Source organism: Bos mutus, chromosome 27 (assembly GCF_027580195.1).
Source record: "Bos mutus isolate GX-2022 chromosome 27, NWIPB_WYAK_1.1, whole genome shotgun sequence".
Taxonomy (NCBI): Eukaryota; Metazoa; Chordata; class Mammalia; order Artiodactyla; family Bovidae; genus Bos; species Bos mutus.
In genome coordinates, this window is record NC_091643.1 from 34,142,222 (window position 1) to 34,163,169 (window position 20,948).

Here is a 20,948-nt window from a genome sequence, read left to right on the forward strand (position 1 = left end):
GTATTATTTTCTCATAATAAAAGAATCTTTAAAATATTACTGAAGAGAGGGAAAGTTTATTAAGCAGACAGATTAAATGTGTGATGCTCTCTACAACAGATCACTCTTTTAATATATAGAAATACAAATTTTCTAAAAAGGAGTTAGCAATATAGAGCTGGTATGGAAATGTTATTTTTTACTTTTATAATTTAATATATATACCAACAGAAAAACATAGGCTCTTTACCACCGTGAGTGCAGACCTCACATTGCTCATAACTGACAAGTTGTGATTTTGGATGAAATCACAAACTTACAAGAAGTTTTTTAAGCAAAACACTGAAAGAATCAAACATTTACAGACAAGTAAACCATGCTGGTTTTATTTGTGTGAGTGTTCCAAGAAATTAGTCTTGCTCAATACTTAAGTAACTGGGACCTTTTACTGGGATTTTAATATTATGAAGTCATTATGTAAGTAAGGTGGAAAACTGTTCTTTTTCTCCCTTCAACTTTAAGGCAGAATTTCAACCTTTAGATTCATGAGTATTAACTCAGTTAAGGATAAAGGTGTCACTGAGCAAAATGTTCTACATTTAGGCTCTGCCTGTTTTTAACTGATAGGCCAGGATCAAACCTGGGTCTCCCACATTGCAGATAGATTCCTTCCTGTGAGCCACCATGCAAGGACCGAGTATTAGTCACTCAGTCGTGTGTGACTCTTTGTGACCTCATGGACTGTGTCCATCAGGCTCCTCTGTTCATGGAATCCTTCTGGCAAGAATACTGGAGTGGATAGCCATTCTCTTTCTCCAGGGGATCTTCCTGAGCCAGGAGTCAAACCCGAGTTTCCTGCATTGCAGGCAGATTCTTTACCATCTGAGCCACCAGGGAAGCCCAACTACTAGGCACTCAACTTCTAATCATGAGCATACATGGCATTTCCAAAGTCTGTGTGCAGAAAGGGAATAGCGTCTCTAGCTGACAGTATGCTTGACCTCACAATCTTCTAGGTGCTTTTCAAGCAGGTTTACCCTACTTCTCTGCAGTGTCCAATACTCAATCTCAAGGAGCCAGGTGACAAAAGCTGCCATTTTGAGCTTTTATGCACAAAATACTGAAACTGTTCTGATGTTCTAAGAAAAGCCAAGGAGCTGAGCAGAACTGAGCTTTCAGTCAGATATATATGGACCAATAATAGACACCTGAAGAATTCTAATGTGAAACCTGATCCTAAATTGCCTTCTTCAGTGTAGAAAACTCTGCACCTATTAATTAGATTTCCCCACTTCATTCTTAACTGCTCTTTAAGAACAACCAAAATTGGAGGAGTGCCTTACCTTCTCTCACCTTCATTTGATGCTGAAACAGACTACATTTATTTTTTCCAGTGAGTCCATTGCCGCAACACAGAATGCTCCGCATCTCTGACCCTTGACTGCCTCTCCACCTGCACTTCCTGCCCATCTCACTCTCACTAATTAAGCAGACACACCAACAGGCCCTTCAGTGACACCAACAGGCCCTCCAGTGATACCAACTCTTCTCGCCACTCAGGGCCTCTGCCTCTCTCATTGCTGTCCTGCCAGGAAAGCTCTCTGCCCAGATCTTCAGGCTGTTTCTCAAATTCCAGGTCTTAGGAAACGGCAATTCCTTGAGGACCTTCTCTAAGCACCCATCTAAAGCCAGTTGGACTCTTCTATTTCAGGACAACCAATTAGTACTTCCACTGTGTGTGTGTGTGTTTTTTTTTAATTGAACTTGTTTATGTCCCATCTCCCTAATTAGAATATAAGCTCCATGGGGTAAACAAACACAAACAAACCACGTGCTTGTCTTGTTCACATTTGATTTCTAGAGTCGATGTTTTCTGCAAATGTTAAGGGCATGCAGGTGCCTGGTAATCAGCAGAACAGACACACTCGTTGACCCTGGAAGTTCACTGTCTAATGAGGCTGGGGGTGGCAAGGATGGGTGATGGGGTTTACAGCTGGAAAGAGGGAGGTCTCTTTGAACACATCTTTATTAATTGGATATGCATGCTTTTCTATTTCTATATTACCATTCAATTTAGCTATTACCAAGACATTAGTGATAAATTTTCCCTGGAAAGAAAAATGCATTTTCTTAAATAGCTCCTGATTATACATCATGCTTTATAATGCTGAGGTGAATTTATAAGCAAACAGATGGATTTTATAAGTGGGTATATAAATCAGGGATTTTTAAAAACTTCAATGTGCATAGAATTACCTGAAAGGATTCTTAAAACAGGATTCCAAGTCTTGCCCTCACCGTTTGATTTCGATCTCTCTCTCATCTGCCTACACTCTAGAGCTAAACATGAGTTATTTTTCCAGCTTACCCCAATATTTAGAGTAAGCATGTGACTGAGTTCTGTTCAGAGAGACAGGGGTTGAGTGATGGGCACAGCTAGTGGATTCTTCCTCTAGCCTGCCCCTTGGTAACTGCCCTTGCCTTCTATTCCTTTCTGCTTGTGAATGTGATAGTGATCCCTGCAGCCACATTGTGATCATAAGGCAACAAACACTGAAATGATCAGCTAGTGGTTAATGATGGCTACTAGCAAGAGCTTCGATCCATGATAGCCCAAGAAGCTCAGACAATGCTATTTATAGGGTTTCTACAAAATTTAGTGGAAAAATGAGGTTTCTAGTGTTTAAGACAGTTTATCCCCCTATTATTTGCAAGTGAACACATTTCTGGCTGATAAAAACGTCATATGATAGATTTTGAACCTAGCATATGAGTAGTAGATAATCTACCTGAGGACATTACGAGTATCTATAAAGGCTAAGTACCAAGATGTTGACAAGGAAAACTGAAGTGTCATCTCCTTTGTCAATTGGAGAGAGGATTATTCTCCCATTTTCTAAATGGACAGAACACTGGCGTGATGGAGTGTGGGTCTCCCTGATTGGATGAGGTAAATTTAACCTTTATGTTTTCAGTTAGAGACCAGTCAGTTCATTCTTTGACAGTTTCTTATGGGAACTTAAATTCTTAACTGCTACTGCCTTTTAGCTTCACAATGAAGGAATTTATCCGAGAATTTTAAAGTCAATATAAAAGTAATGTTCATTAACTACTCTGATTTCCTGGTTCTCCCCAACCCTACTAATATATACAACATGATGATTAAAATATGAGTTAGATTTCTGATTAAATGATCTCTCAATTCCCAATACTCAAAATTCATTTAAAAATGACTCACCAGCTAAATACACAAACATAACTGAAGTCTGTATATTCATGCAGCATATTAATTACAATACAGTGTAGTAAATACGTGAAAGCAACTATCACGGAAGAATATCAGCTATGTAGTTCACCTTTGTGGTCAAGATTAAAAAAACAACACAAAAAAACAAAAATTAAAATCTGAGAGGTTAAACTAGAAACAACTTTTTTTTTTCCCCCATAAACACTAAGTGCTCTGGTAGACTTACTCTCCATAGTGAATGATTTGAAATATTTAGGTATAAAGCAAAAAGGGGGACTGTCATGATAGCAGTCTGATAGCTCAGACATCAATCTGTATCCTCAGGGAGATGTAAAGCGATACAAAATGCTGTCTTTAAATAAGATGGAAACTTTAAAATAAATGCATTGTGAAATTGCCAAAGGCAAATTTCCACGCTAAATCTGAGATCAAAGTAAATAATAATCAAGTTATAACATTAATTTCCCTGTAATGCAACCATGAGGCACATTTCCTGCATAACATGAAAAAAAAATGATGAGTTACTTAGGATGGAGTGACTTCAAGGGAAAGGAAATGGATCATGAGTCAACAGTTCATAGTAGTCTGAGAAACAAAGAGTTGGATGAAGCTGCAATATTTCAACTTGAGGAAACAATTATCCTGAGGAATAGCCTCAAATTAATGTATTTTCAGTTGTTAGTATTTACTTTGGTGTCCAAGCGTTTTCTACAAAGTGACATGTTCTTTGACAATGTCAGAGTGTAGAGTATGTTAATAATTTCTTCTTAACTTGAGTATTAGATAATTTTTCTGTTCTAATACTGATTACTTTTTGATCTCTCTAGACTTTATTACCCATACTTATTACTGCAAAGGAAAAATTCAGAAGGCCCTTATGTTACAAGAGATATGAATTCCAAAATACTATGTGAATAACCCCAACATTTTTAAAAAATGCACTCCTAAACTATGTTACCTGCACACAAAAGATAGGTTGTTTCAATTTCTGGAGGTCTGTTTAAAATCTGACTTCCTGTTTCAACATGATATGGGGAAGTTTTCCAGAGTAAGAGTTAAAATTGCCATTTGGAGGGGTTTCCTTCTCAAAAGAAATCCATATGGCAACCTCTGTCCTCCAGCCACACAGTCATAGCAGGGTCCTGAAGCCTGGATTGTAACTGTAAGAGCACCCTCACTGTTCTGAGGTCTCCCTTGCACCAAGTCTCAATATTTTAAGAAATGGCAGCCTCAGGTGTAGAGACAAACTCACTAGGCTTTTCTTTGTAATTCTGACTTTTTAGCTCCTTTCCCTTTTCATTTATTCCTCAAATGTTAATACATGCTATTGCAAGAAAATGAAGCCATTAAATTTTTCCACACAATTTCTAGTCACATTGTCCCCAAATAAGCCCAAGTGCATTTACTTATATCTATCTTTACATCTTATTCCTTTTGCCTTCATGGAAAGGGCTTTACAGTCACAGGGAAAGATCTAGAAACTGGAAACTGGAAATAAAAATAATGCACAGATATACAGCCGTTAGTAGAACATCAGCATTAGTTGATGCCATGTGCAATTAAGGCACGCAGTGAGATGAGAATTCAGTCTCTATTATAAAATGAGAAATTCAAATTCAATTTTAAGTGTAAAGCTAATAATACCTCTATCTTTCTTTTTAAGAAATCCTCACTTGGGTTTAAAATGAGGTTAACCAAAAAATTCTAGATCATATGAATACTGTATTTTTTAAAGATGTGACAGAAAAAAAAGTACCTTCATCTGTGATTTATCTTCACTTTCATTTTAATCTGTGTAAGTAGTATATAGATTTTCCTAGCTTGATTTCAGAGATCATTGCCTACAGCTTATGGATATATATGTCAGTGATTCTAAGGTTTGGGTTCCTTAACAATATGAGACCAGAGGTGGGGAAGAAGAAAACCATTAAGGGGAAAGGTTATGGGGGAGGGACGAGGCGGTGGGGAGGCTAAGCCATTAACAGCACTGAGAGAGATGGTGTGACCACTCAGGGCACAGCGATGCAACCCATACCGAAGAATCAATTTCAGATTTATTATCTTGCTGGCTTTATGCTGAATCTTTAATTAAAGTCGTAATTTCCCGAGTTTAAAGTGATGTTGTGCCAAATTTGGGTTTGCATTATGGCTCCAAGTCAAAATACTGCTTGTGTTCCTAGTAATAAATACCCTGCAATAATTCATTAAGAACAAGCCACGTGAGAGGCAGAAAGTGGTCCAAACTGGGCTGTGAAGATGGCTGACCACCTTCTCACCACCTGGGAAGACAGCTTCCAAATCTTCTCAAGCACATAATCCCTCCTTTTGTTAATTTCTACAATATCTCTTAGTACTTTCATTGCATATAGTTCTTTCTTACATTGAACCCAACATCTCTGAACTCTGTACTGATTTCCTTATAGTCTCCCACCATTTCAAAACAGTCTGGTATTAAGCATATTTTCTCTTCATATGATCAAGAAAAGAAATGTGAAATGAGCATAGCAGATGATAAACATTAAATACAGAAAATATACGTTTTAAAAGGTTATTTACTGCTAAAATTTCTTTGAAAATATCCCATTTTAGCATGCATATCACTTAAAACATTCAAGGAAACCTTCATCCAAAGTGGCAGTGTACTAGGCAAGCCTGAGGTATCCAGAATAAGACAGCTCGGGTTTGAATCCTGCTCATCTATTTGGGACCTTGAGCAAAGCATTTAACTTTTTTCAAGTCTTCATTTCCTCATCTGTATATTAGGGGTGTCGACATTAACTCCCTCATAAGTAGTTCACAACTATTTAAAGAACTTAGTAGCACCTGGCACATAACTGGTTAAGATTATAATTTGTTTTAATTATTAAAAACAGAGAACACTATATTGCTCAAATATTCTTCTTGGCTTATGAATATTGATTTAGATATTCTGAACTGTATTCATGTGATTAATATAGTCATTCATACTAAAATATCAAGAATTAGGGCTCTTTTATTGAAGAGCATTACGGAGAAATGTTGCAAAGTAAGACTCTACTTAATTTAAATTCATCTTTGATCATTTTAGAACGCATCTGAGCTATAAGGTTAGAACCATTATAGGAGAGGTTTACACGTGAGGTCAAGCTGTGAAGTCAATTTTATCTTTACTGCTTTCTTACTTTTATCTTTCCAGATTTGTCTTGCCAATCCTTTTCAAGCCCTATTACAGAGGTGCCCGAAAGACAAACAGCCCTGAACTGAGAATTTAGATCACTGGCCTCTAGAGCCAGCTCTGACTTCATCTTGCAAACCTGGGCCATTTGTTCAACTTTTCTCAAATTCCTCATTTGCAAAATGGAGTGCTAGGATTGGTGATGTTGAAGTTCTTTCCAGATCAAATAGGTGATAATTCTGTTCCATTAATAGACACCATTTTTCCAGAAGACCTTCAAATTTTATATCAAATTTCCATTTTGATTAAGGAGTGAAAATTTAACAGGTTGGGGATTCTCAATTTGGTTTTTAACATCACTCTTAGGCAGATTCCACAACTTTTCTGTTACTTTTAATTATTAAAACCAGTCTAAAGATTCAGTCTCAGCTTCAATATAAATTCCATCTCCTCACCTATAATTACCAGAGCCTTGACTGGACGTTCAAGTGACCTCAGCGGGCGTGGGGAGCTACATTAGTTTGCTCTTTTGATTCCTCTGTCCACCTCTGCCCTTGGAGAGGGAGAGAAGAGGGTTTCTTTGGTCTGATATTGCATTAACCACCCCTGTGCATCTCCGCTCAAAGCCTAGATCAGAGAGTGTTGGGGATGGGAGAGGCAATGGAGGATGTGTGGGTGGGAGGGGAGGATGCAGGTGTTTTTAAGTTAATTTACCCAACTTGCCCTGGCTTGCTTTGTTTCCATCTATTGTTGATTGCTTTCTTGACAACGTAACATCTTAAAGGAGCGTGTGTGTGTGTGTGTGTGTGTGCGTGCGCACGCATGTGCGTGCATGCAGGTCATATCTGACTCTGCAGTTCCATGGATTCTAGCCCACCAGGCTTCTCTGTTCATGGAATTTTCCAGGCAAGAATACTGGAGTGGGTTGCCATGCCCTCCTCCAGGGGAATCTTCCCGACCCAGGGATCAAAACTGTGTCTCTTGTATCTCCTGCCTTTGCAAGGAGATTTTTTACCACTAGCACTACCTGGGGAGCCCTAATCTTCCTGCAGGAAAAAAAAAAAAACTAAAATATTTCAATAAGCCAAATCACAATGAAGAGTTAACTCATAATATCCATATAGTAAAATAACCTCTAAGAAAAAAGCAATTAGCAAAATCCTTAATTTTTTTTTTTTTTTTTCCCTGTAACAAGTTTACTCAGCACCAGAAAGTTTTTGGCCAAACAGACAAAAAGAAACATTCCTTTCTAATCAAGCATCTGTATGACTCTTAACATTCAAATATCTTTGGATTTCATATTTCTCCTTTTTTTGATGATTCACAATTTTTCAAAAGACACTAACCTAATCAACAGTATCAGCTGTAATGACATGTGGTTTTATAGAAGGGATTTCAATTATTTCTAAGATATGTGTTGCAAAATTAACTATTAAAATGTATTGTGTCTGAATTTGTTTTCCAAAAGGTTATTTTTTCTTCTTTGAGATAGTTCTTAAGAGTATTTTTTCAAAGCGGATTTTCAGAAATGTTTTAGGGGTTGCATTTTAAGTTGGCCCAGAAGAGCAAGATTTCTACACTAAACATGGGAGATTTAGAGCTCATGAACAAATGACAGTATTACTCTTAGGCAGTTCTATTGTATTTTAACTTGCTTTTCTTAGTCTTATGCAGATCCTGGTGCTCTGACTGCTGAAATGTATCATAGTCAACTTCCCCCCCCCTTCCCACCCTGAGCTTTATCTAAAAACAAATTAACAAGTGTCACCTATGGTTAGTCACTGATCCTGTGTAGCTCTGCTGGTTCATACAGTTCATTGGCAGTGAAACATCAGGCGCACATTTGGTGGTTTCTGTGGCCAAGGCCATTAGCGGCCCAAGGCGGCCATGAGGTGTGAGGAATTGGGAAGGAATAATGAATAGTCTGACACAGCATCCGGTGACACTGTCCCACTCTTATCTTCACACAGGCAGGTTGTCAGACAGCCTAGCCTATTTTCCGCCCTCAACCATATGACCTAAATTCCAAAATCTCTTTGAGTTGTACATGTATAAAAATTGTAACAACTGTGTTATTAGACTCTTCCATTTGAACCTGAGATTATGAGCCTTTTTTTTAATCCCAGAAAAATTCCAACCGAACTTTAATGTTCTAGCATAATCTGCAGCATGGGCTTTACATATTTTGAGTCCATTGGGCAGGGCAGATTGTCTACAGTTGTCTATGCACATTGCCTGATATATTTCAGTCTTTAATAAAAGTAGAAGGAAAAACAATGAAATGCTAAGGTAAGCCTTTCAAGATTTTTCAAAAAATCACATTTATATTTATATTTGGTCTCAAATCCTTAAACAATGATCAGAGAAAGTAAGACCTGAGAAGCCTTTGGGCTGTTTACATTTATAAAGCCAAATTCAGAGATTTTTCTAGGAAGACTGGCCTCTGTTTACAGCTGAGTTGACAATCTTCTCTCATATAGGCATTTAGTGGGCAACACACCCTGCACCTTAACAAGTCCCTAATGCAAACATAAAGAAGAGCGATGTCTCAGTAATAACAATAGCACGCCATTATGCTCTTTCTTAAAAACATTTACCATGTATGATATTGACAGATAAGAGCTTTATGGCTTAGAGCATGCTTCTTGGGGTTCGTATTCTTCAAACTACCTGTCCCCTGGGATATCACCACTTCTAAAAGGATATTAGACATTTGGGTAATAAGGACAGACTCTTGTTTACCAGTTAGGTATCACAAACCTTTCAAAAACTGTATGCAATTTTCCTCTCAGTGTCATATCAGTGTAGTGTAGAGAGAGCTCAATGTGTCTCAAGTTGAGAAGCAGTATGTCAGTATGACTAAAATGGCCTAAACTGTTTCCTGTAATATCTGATATGCATAGAAGTTCCACAGGCTTGCCTGCATATGGTGAAGGCCTGTCATTCAATTTCTTCACAGGCATTTTCACCCATTATTTGGGAGGAAAAGCTTTCCAGGTGGCACAGTAGGCGATGAAAAGAGTGCAGTCACCTCTCACATCTGCAAAGGAAATCGCTTCCCTAATGAGTCAGGCCAGAAGTGAGAGTGAGTGAGTTCTAACAGGCATCTACGTGTGTAAAATCACAGACATTTCAGAACAACTGGCAACACTTCTCAAAAATCAAGTAAAACATCTAGACCAAACAAGATGATTGTACTATAGGGTTTTAAAAAGGTACCTAGTACTGCCTATGAGTTACAGCAGCTACCACATACCCTCAGGCAATACCCATGGGAAGTAAAGGGTATTAAAAAGATTCTGCAAAACAAAAATATCTAACATTTTATACAAATAATGCATAAGTGCCGAACCAAGAAAACCCAACAATAATAAATCTGAAAACAAACCTGTATTCAGCCTGACTCTTAACACAGATGTGTAATAGCTGACATTTCAATACGTGAGAAGTGATTTCACATAAAAAAAATATTTCAAGTGTTTGCTATATACTTTATATCATAATTATTTTACATTTGATAATGATTGCTTTCCAGATGTTTACAGTACGGATTTATACATTTAATAGTACAGCAGTATTCATAACCTTTAAAATGTTTAGTTTGAATTTATTTCTACCAAACTTTCCAAAGTGCTATGACTATAAAGGAAGAGTCTATAATTGTTGTTCTATTTTGTGAAATTAAAATTTTCATAGTATGTGGTCCATTTGAAGACATAGGTAAACATAGGTAATGATCTTCTTTAGTTTAACATGATCTCACATACCTTTAATATAGGTACTATCAGACACACCTTTAGTATCTACTTTTTGGAAGTTGTTCTTGTCTATGTTGTTTCCTGCACAGTGATTACTATTTGCAAAGAGACTATAACAACAGCAAAATGGAAAATAATTCATTCAACAATCATTCATCATCTATTTCTTGAGTATGTTCTTGCTAACTAATGGTTAAATCAACAGTTAATACAGAGATGAAGCCACACCCGACTTTAAAAAGTTCACAGCTTAATGCTTAGATAAAAAGAAAATCAAGGACTGCAGTACAGTGTTAGAGACATGCTACCAGCATATGGTAGGTCTAGGTAGCTCACTTAGCTCAAAGGTTTACAATGGATTAAGGGTTAGGAAGTACCTAAGCTGATTTCTGAACACCACCAAGTTGGACGGGCAAACACAGTGGGGTATTCCTTGTACAAATCATGGGACATGCAGGCAAACAGACTCAGTGCCTGCAGGAAAGAGGTGGGACATGAAAACAGGAGCCAGGGATTCACTATGACTCAGACAACACACTAAGGAATTTAAATTCGACCCAGAAAGCAAAGGTCAGTTGCAAAACAATGTTAAGTTGAGCAAAGACCTACTTTGTGTACAGAACTACATATCTGACTCTAGTCAGGAGGATGGATTAGAGGTCATCACAGTTAATGACTGAGGGTTTTGTTAGGAGAATGCTGTAATGTAAGAAAATTCATAACCACTAAAGTATAACAACAAATGTATAGGAGGCAGAATCAATTGTCAGGACATGGTAACTGGCATTTTGTTTCTTTGCTTTACTTAATTTTATTTTTATTTACTTATCTTTATTTTCAGAAGGAGAGGAAAAAAGTTTAAATATAAAATCAATATTCTTATTATAAAATAACCCAGGTAACTATTTTAAAAAAACATTAAAAATGGCAGTAATCTTACTTCTCTATGTTATCATTTTTATCTGTACTTTCATACTATATTTTCTTTTTAATTAGTGAAGGAATAAAACTTAGATTATGTTTTTTATTGTATACATATTTTGTTTTCATAAATTAAAAGTACTGAATTATAAATAATTGGTGTAAGTTTGACAATAGTGCCATATTATTGTTAACTCTAGTTTTCAGTTTTTATTTTTTTGCCTGAATAAAATAACTCTATTTGCTTGCTGTTACAAGTTTTTTTCAAGTATGGTAACTTTGCTTTCAGACAGCCCATGAATGCAAAACTTGAATTCCAAAGTTACTGTTAACTAGTTTTGAACCTAGAAACTCTTGCTGATTTTTTTAATCTGCTTCGTTTAACTTGATATATTACTTAAGATACTATACTGACTCACTAGAAAATACCCAGATGCTGGGAACAATTGAAGGCAGGAGGAGAAGGGGACGACAGAGGATGAGATGATTGGATGGCATCACTGACTCGATGGACATGAGTTTGAGCAAGCTCTTGGAGTTGGTGATGGACAGGGAAGCCTGGCTTGCTGCAGTCCATGGGGTTACAAAGAGTTGGACATGACTGAGCGACTGAACTGATACTATACTGCAGTTTGTCATATCTGTCAAACTATTTCTAGTTGATATTAAATGTTAAATCTATCACCAATTCAATTGCTTATGGGGATGAAACAGCTTTTGTTACTAGATAAAGTTGAGTCAACTGGAAGTTCAAGTATTTTAAAAATGTATGCCAATGTTACAAACCGAAAGTTTCAGAGTTGTCTAATAATCTATTTATGTTACTGAAGTAGGGGATTAAGATATATATTCATGAAGAATATGCTTTTGATAATGTGAAATATTAATGGGTTTATAGAAATGAATTGATTTGTAAAGAGCTAATCTAAATTGGACTTAATTGGACAAAACTGGACATGCCATAAATGGAAAATCAATCATGTAAATAAGGCTGAAGAGGAAACCAATAAAACACTTTAGAAAGATGAAGTTTGAGTTAATATGTAGCCATATGATGAAACAATAGAAACCACAAACGATTTCTTGATTTCACCCAAGATAAAGTATCTTCCAGAATACATGATGATGAAAATAGGTTTCCTTAATGGGCTGACAGAAATAGTGTTTTGAGGCCATGAGTAGAGAAATGAAGTTAAAAAGGTTCTATATAAGTTTGAAATTAGACCTTTTGTTTCCTTCAATCAATAGAGACTTCTGTTTTCTTACTCTAATTAATATTCATGAAATAATCTTTCTGAACTAAAACCGATCTTAACTGGGATGTGAATGTGTAGTATGCATTTGTTCTATCAATTAATCAATGAGTATATTTGGATCTAGAATTACTTGACATCTCAGAGCAACAGACAGCATGCTAGTTTGGTGTTTTGCAAAGTGTGCAATATAATTATAAATGTAAAATACAAACTTAATACTTTGAAAATTACTAATATAATATAAAGAACATATTTCAAAGAATAAGTGTGCAAATCTGTATACACACATTAAGATATCTATAGATACACACATAAGATTTGTGCATAGATACATATCAGTCAAAAAAGGGAACAAGAAAATCTTCTACATTATAAAATTATATTGGCTTTCTGTGCATGAAAGAATTATGTGGATTAGTGCATATAAGTTGACTTTTTAGTGTCTAATCAATGCCAGACAAGCTAAGAGATCAGAAACAATTTAGTGTAAAGCAAATATTTTTATTCATTAATTAATCAATTTTAATTGAGCAACTCCTTTGTTTCGGAACATATTCTACTATCATTATACCGGGAGAGAAGAAAAAGCTTCTGTACTTTCCTAACTTGTATTCTAGTGGACAAGGAATAGTGAACGTATCCACTGAAAGTATCAGATGCTGATAAACAATATGGGGAAAAACATGAAGGATGATAGAAGAACAGGAACATAACAGGTGTGAGATAAAGGTGCTCTTTGCTGAAATCTCCATGAAGGCCTCTCTGGTCAGGCGACACTGGAGCAGAAACAAAGGAAAAGTACGGAGTGATTTCTGAGGATAGGAGAAGGAAGGGTAGGTATTACATGCAAAAACATCTGCCTGGGCAAAGAACCTTGATGCAGGAGGAAATCTGACAGCTTTTAGGATGTGCAAGAAAAGACGTATGTAGTGAGAGATATTTGCAAGGGAGGGGGCAGGTGATGAAGTCAAGTTCATTGCAGGGGGCAGGGGTAGATTGTGAAGGGGCTTCCAGGTGGGAGAGTAGGAGGAAAACACTTCTGCTTTGTCTGGGATTGTGTCTGTTTACGCATGTTGTCTGGGACTGATTGTTCAAAGTGCTCCTTTTCAGTATGAAGAAGGTCTTCATTTGGGGATGATAAATTAGATAAGCACCATAATAGCTGCTCATTCTACTAATTTTAATTTTTGTTGTTAGTGAAATGGGAAGCCATTCAAGGCTTTTTTTTTTTAACTAGATGTGTATCAATTCCTAACTCAAATGTCATCAGAATCACTGATTGGTGAGTGCTACCATACACACGCTATGGTAGCATAGTGGAAGCAGATTAGTTCAAGAAAAACACTGAAATAGCCCAGGTACAATTTCTATGGTGGGTTGACCACAAGATTTTTTGTTAGATGTGGAAATGTGATGGGATTCTGAATATGGTTTGAATTCAAAGTGAACATGATGTATGGGTGGATTAGATATGGGATAGGGCTTCCCTGATAGCTCAGTTGGTAAAGAATCTGCCTGCAATGAAGGAGACCCTGGTTCAATTCCTGGGTCTGGAAGATCCCCTAGAGAAGGGACAGGCTACCCACTCCAGTATTCTTGGGCTTCCCTGGTGGCTCAGTGCAGGGGTTAATAATCAGCCGCCTGCTGCTCCAGGTAAGCCATGGGTAAAACACAATGGGGAAAGAATAAAGCAAAATATAGCAATGCAGCATCATCTAAACAAAAGTACATCAGGTTGATTAGTTGTGGTCATCATGCCCTGCTGAGCTAAGGAAAAACACAGTGTAGACCTTGGAACACCAGGTCAGCACAAGTTCAGAATACCCGCTTATGTACATACCAAGATATTTTCCCAAGGCATATGTGGGTTTATCGCTTCATCTGGGTGACACCCTTTGTATAAGAAAGTAATGAAGATAGTTCAAAGTAATCAATAAAATGGGAGATGTGACCGGGACACAGGGGGCTGATTTTATCACAGCACAACAGATGCTTTCTGCACGCCAAGACCCTAAATAAAAGTGATGTGGCTCCGAGGAACAGGGCTCTTGATCCTAGAGGTCTTGAGTCCTCCAGTCCCATCTTTAAAATTTTAATTCTGTCTCTAAACTATGTGTCAACCACTTTTGATCCCTACCTGCTGCGCTGGCCCCAGCAGCTCACCTGGTAATGAATCCAGATGGTACACCTGCAATGCGGGAAACCTGGGTTCGGCCCCTGGGTTGGGAAGATCTCCTGGAGAAGGAAAAGACACCCACTCCAGTATTCTGGGCTGGAGAATTCCATAGACTGTAAAGTCCAGGGGGTCGCAAAGAGTTGGACACGACTGAGCAACTTTCACTTCACTAGATATGGGATACTAGAGAAAGATGAGCCAAAACTGACTTCAAGAATTTTGGCCCAACTATAAAGTTGCCATTTATGAAGATGGAGGAAGATTGGTGTGGATCAGGTTTTTGTGAATCAGGTGAAGACAGGAGTTTAGTTTATATACGTTACCTTCTAGTTGTCTACTAAAAATCCAAGTACAACTGGATAAATTAGTCTAGGGTTCAGGGGACAGAGCAATTTGGAGATAGAAGTTTGAAAGATGGTATTCAAAGGCAAGAAGTTGAATGAGCTCACACAGGAGTTCCTTAGGTGGCAATGAACAAGAGTTACAAGGAAAATACTTCATGTTCAGAAGGTAAGAGGATAAGAAGAGACTAGCAAAGAAAACTAAAAACAGCCTGCGAGGGAAGAGAAGTAAAGACGGCAATGGAATATCAGAAGCCAAAAGAGAGAAAACCTGCTTCAAAGGGGGGGAAGTGAGCGAAATGGCATATGAGATAAGGGGAGAAAATCATCCATGCAATTAGCGAAAGCTGAAGTCATTAGTGACCTCACAGAACACTAGCAATTTTGATGGAATGACTGTAAGAGCTGCTTAAAAGGAGTGACACAGAGTATAGACAACATTTAAAACCAGTTCCAATGTCATCTGGCAGCAAAGAAATGAAGCAATATTCAGAAAGGGACATGGGACCAATGAAAAGTTTATTTAAAATAGGAGATTTCATTAGTGTTCCAAGTTGGTGGGAATGAATCAATGGAATGAAGAATTGAAATAATGCTATAGAAGGGAGGTACCTAGACAGAAGAATCTGTGGATCAAAGTAGAACTGAGATCTAATGGATAAAGGAAGGTGGGGCTCATCTGTAGAACTAGAGGCGGGAAGAAAATGAAGCAGATAGGAATGTGTTGATGAAAAGATGGGGAAGTTCTTCTCTCACACAGAACCAACATCAGTGGACGTGTAGATGGGGAAGGGCATGTTAGAGATGGATGTGGAAAGAAGAAGGTATAGAATATTCAGAAGAATGAGAGTGACAAATGCAAGGAAAATAAAGAAGGTCTGCCAAACAGATTCAGAGTCATTTGAGCCAAGATGCCACAATTTTAAAGAAAGGAAAGATTCCTGTTTCATTGCCTGGGACTTGTCAAAATGTATAACTGTAGGTTTAGGATTTTATATGACTATTCAAAGAAGAGAGAGATGAGCGAGGCAGCTGGAGTAAGAACTCCAGAGGGCACAGTGGAAAGGTGACGAGACTTGGGTGGGTGTAGGGCATTTTCGTGACTGATTTTGACAGTGCCGAGCACTTAATGGCATCTTTTGTGGGATAATAAAAGCTCCTGGTGGTGATGAGACTGAGGGCTTAGGAGGAGGTGGAAGTGGGGACAGGGTGAAGCAGGAACAGCTCTGAGCCTCTGTCATCACTACTCTATTTCAGAGAGGGAGCGGGGAGAGGTCTAAAGTCACGCGATGGATCTTGGTCTTAAGGAGGGAAGCACAGTGACAAAGCATACACAGGAGCATGATGTGCTGGGTTCAAAGACTCATACATGGGACAGTATCCAGTCCAGAGGCTTTCAGACTGCTCTACAGAAGCTTGGAAAAGTGGAAACGCTTCTCAGAGCAACCTTGTGGGAGGACTTGAAGGAACACCATTCAGAACTCTGTGTCCCCCACCTTCACCCGAACCAGAGTAGCTCTGACGATTCTTATTGTAAGACAAAGACATGAAGTTTATTTTTTCAAAATTCTGCTATTAAAACAAAAACCTTTGAAAATCATTGATGTGCTTCAAACCACAATTATTACAAACTTAATTGAGATTATAGAGCTAAGGCATGTCTGATACATTGCTTTTAAAAAAATCTTTTATGTGGGATAAAAGTGTTATTTGTGTTTCTTGGGAGGATTTTTTAAGGATTTGAGGAAGTATTGGAGAGGAAAATGGCAACCTGCTCCAGTATTCTTGCCTGAAAAATTTCATGGACAGGAGAGCCTGGTGGGCTACAGTCCATGGGGTCCCAAAGAGTCAGACATGAATAAGCACACACACCACCAAACACAAAAACACCTACTTCCAAAACTCATGTTATTTCTATTATACTTGGATTCTTTACAGCTTCAACTAGTATACTTACATTCCCTTGTTTCACATTGGCTATACCTAACACAAATTATTAAAACATCAGTACATTTGGGGCCACAAGTTAGTACATTTATCAAGTTTAAGGTAGACTACTTATGGGTTTTTTGAAGAAATTATTATCTTACGAGACAGAAAAGTCTCTTTCCCTTAGGAAGATTTCAGACCTTGTAAGTTTCATGGAAGTACCAGGAAAACACATTAAGAGTTAATATGAAATTTAATATTGACATCTAAGAAGTTTGAGTGCTGGAGGTTCAGTTCAGTTCAGTTCAGTTGCTCAGTTATGTCCGACTCTTTGCGACCCCATGGACTGTAGCACCCCAGACCTCCCTGTCCATCACCAACTCCTGGAGTTCACTCAAACTTCTGTCCATTGAGTCGGTGATGCCATCCAACCATCTCATCCTCTGTCGCCCCCTTCTCCTCCTGCCTTTAATGTTTCCCAAAATCAGGGGCTTTTCCAGTGAGTCAGTTCTTCGTATCAGTGGCCAAAGTATTGTCATTTCAGCTTCAACATCATTCCTTACAATGAATATTCAGGACTGAATTCCTTTAGGATGGACTGGTTGGATCTCCTTGCAGTCCAAGGGACTCTCAACAGTCTTCTCCAACATCACAGTTCAAAAGCATCAATTCCCCGGCCCTCAGTTTTCTTTATAGTCCAGTTGTCACATCCATAGATGACTACCAGGAAAACCATAGCCTTGACTAGATGGACCTTTGTTGGCAAAGGAATGTCTCTGCTTCTTAATATGCTGTCTAGGTTGGTCATAACTTTCCTTCCAAGGAGTAAGCGTCTTTTAATTTCATGATTGCAGTCACCATCTGCAGTGATTTTGGAGCCCCAAAAAATAAAGTCTGCCACTGTTTCCACTGTTTCCCCATCTATTTGCCATGAAGTGATGGGATCAGATGCCATATCTTCGTTTTCTGAATGTTGAGCTTTAAGCCAACTTTTTCACTCTCTTTCACTTTCATCAAGAGGCTCTTTAGTTCTTCACTTTCTGTCATAAGAGTGGTGTCATCTGCATATCCGAGGTTATTGATATTTCTCTCAGCAATCTTTATTCCAGCTTGTGCTTCTTCCAGCTCAGCATTTCTCATGATGTACTGTGCATATAAGTTAAATAAGCAGAGTGACAATATATAGCTCCTTTCCCGATTTGGAACCAGTCTGTTGTTCCATGTCCAGTTCTAACTGTTGCTTCCTGACCTGCACATAGATTTCTCAGGAGGCAGGTCAGGTGGTCTGGTATTCCCATCTCTTTCAGAATTTTCCAGTTTATTGTGATCCACACAGTCAAAGGCTTTGGCATAGTCAATAAAGCAGAAATAAATGTTTTTTCTAGAACTCTCTTGCTTTTTTGATGATCCAGCAGATGTTGGCAACTTGATCTCTGGTTCATTTGCCTTTTTGAAAACCAGCTTGAACATCTGGATGTTCACTGTTCACATATTGCTGAAGCCTGGCTTGGAGAATTTTGAGCATTACTTTACTAGCGTGTGAGATGAGTGCAATTGTGCGGTAGTTTGAGCATTCTTTGGCATTGCCTTAATTTGGGATTGGAATGAAATGGACTTTTCCAGTCCTGTGGCCACTGCTGCATTTTCCAAATTTGCTGTCATACTGAGTGCAGCATTTTCACAGCATCATCTTTTAAGATTTGAAATAGTTCAACTGGAATTCCATCACCTCCACTAGCTTTGTTTGTAGTGATGCTTCCTAAGGCCCACTTGACTTCACATTCCAGGATGTCTGGCTCTAGATGAGGGATCATACCATCATGATTATCTGGGTTGTGAAGATCTTTTTTTGTACAGTTCTTCTGTGTATTCTTGGCACCTCTTCTTCTTATCTTCTGCTTCTGTATGGTCCATAACATTTCTGTCCTTATTAAGCCCATCTTTGCATGAATCCCTCCCAGTTCCTAGCTGACAATCACATGGAAAAAATCAGTACAAAAAATTTACCTTAGATCTAGAAAGTGGACACTACTCTTTAGAAGAGAGCCTTATAATACTCAAATCATAATGACAGAAAAAATTACTAGATCAGATAAGGAAACACCAGGACAGTTATTCTGAAAATGTACTTGGTGAGTAATACCAATTCTCTTTAAGGTAACTACCATAAGGTTATCAAAAGTAAAGTCTGTGAAAAGAGACAGTTGCTTAACTCGTCACTAGGGGAAACTGTTGGATTGAAACACTAACATCACAGCAACAAGGTATAGTATATATTTTTATAAACATCTTGTCAGAAATTTTTTCCCAGTAGACTTCACTCTTGGTCAATTCTAAAAAGATAGTCACTCAGTAGATTCTGCTGCTGCTAAGTCGCTTCAGTCGTGTCTGACTCTGTGCGACCCCAGAGACGGCAGCCCACCAGGCTTCCCCGTCCCTGGGATTCTCCAGGCAAGAACACTGGAGTGGGTTGCCATTTCCTTTTCCAATGCATGAAAGTGAAAATCAAAGTGAAGTCGCTCAGTCGTGTCCAACCCTCAGCGAGCCCATGGACTGGAGCCCACCAGGCTCCTCTGTCCATGGGATTTTCCAGGCAAGAGTACTGGAGTGGGGTGCCATTGCCTTCTCCGCAGTAGATTCTAGATTAAGTATTTTGGGGAAACCGGCTCTCTTAGCAATGGGTCTTAGAAAATAATGCTAGAATCCTGAAGACAGAGCTCAGTAGAAAATGAGATAAAAGTGTAACAAAAGATCAGTAGGGAATTAGTGCTAAAACCAGCAGGAAATCCACAGCACTCCAGACAACAGTTCCACCAGCTGACTCCTGATAAACAGGGGCTGGGGGAAGGGAGCCAAGCCCGGTGACTCAAAGCAGCAGAAATAGCGGGAGCACCAGCAGGAACAATGGAAGCTGCCCGGGGTTTCATTGAAAAGTTAATTGAAGCAACAAGCTGAGATCCCTGGAAGTCAGAGAGCACACTCTGGGAGGCAGATGGAGCCATGCAACAAGAAGAAACTGAAACAACAAGAATGAAAAAAGCAGACAGTGCTACAGATGAAGAAATCTCAGTCCTAGCAGTCTTGAATAATCCTTGGCCATCCAGGGGGGCTACAGATATAACTGTGGTGGTTGGTGGTTTAGTCGCTAAGTCATGTCCGACTCTTGTGACCCCATGGACTATAGCCTTCCAGGCACCTCTGTCCATGGGATTCTCCAGGCAAGAATAACTGGAGGCGGTGGCCATTTCTTTCTCCAGGGGATCTTCCCAACCCAGGAATCGAACCTGGGTCTCCTGCATTGCAGGTAGAGTCTTTACCGACTGAGCTACAATCAGTAAAAAAGACCACATGTTAAATGCAGTGGAAAATACACATTTGAATTATATGGAAATTCATGGGTCTCCTCCATTATACATTTATTTTACAAGAATTATGAGGTATTTATGAAATGATGAGAAATGTAATGGAATTAATGAGAAAAAATTTTCTCAATTTAAAAGACACCAAAATCCAAAAGATTAATTTGAGCTACTATGATTTAGAAAAAGAATCAGTAACAACATAGCAGCCAATATGGTTAATAAATTATGGACAAGGATGTTCTGGAGATTCTGGTTAAAAGATAGGACTGTGCTATATAAAGATAAATATGACATAGGGAACTATATTCAATATCTGTAATAAACCATAATGGAAAATAATATGCAAAAGACTATATACGTACAAGTATTACTGAATCACTTTGCTATACAAAAATTGCCACCTATATTCATCAATAGGTTAAAATCACCTATGCTTCATTAAACAAATATGAGATTTCCTTCTCTCAGGTTCTTAGAAGCAGCCCAGTGGATATACAAGTTGCTTTTGCTCTATAACCTCTCTATTAAACATACAAATCAGTTCATAGAAGAGTTTGATCTTAGGTGTTGAGACATAGGAGACATTAAGAAGTTAAGAAGTTATGCTAGATCAGATTCTAGGGAAAAGAAATCCTTTAAGAACCAACAAATTTTAGGGAATTTCTACTACAGACATCTTCAACATCAGAGAGAAGTGGGCAGAAAGGTGTATCTGAGAAAGTTCAGCTCAGAAGATACAACCATTCATAAATTCAGGTTATTTGAAAGACAACAAATCATCAAAAACACTGAAAGAAAAAGGACCACATTTTCCTCTCAAAGTTG

The 20,948-nt window shown here is 38.2% G+C and overlaps 1 pseudogene; it reads left to right on the plus strand.

Moving 5' to 3' along the window:
• Positions 1–16,062, plus strand: part of LOC106700638 (dnaJ homolog subfamily A member 1-like) — a 125,460-nt pseudogene extending 109,398 nt beyond the window's left edge.
• The last annotated feature ends 4,886 nt before the right edge of the window (positions 16,063–20,948 follow it).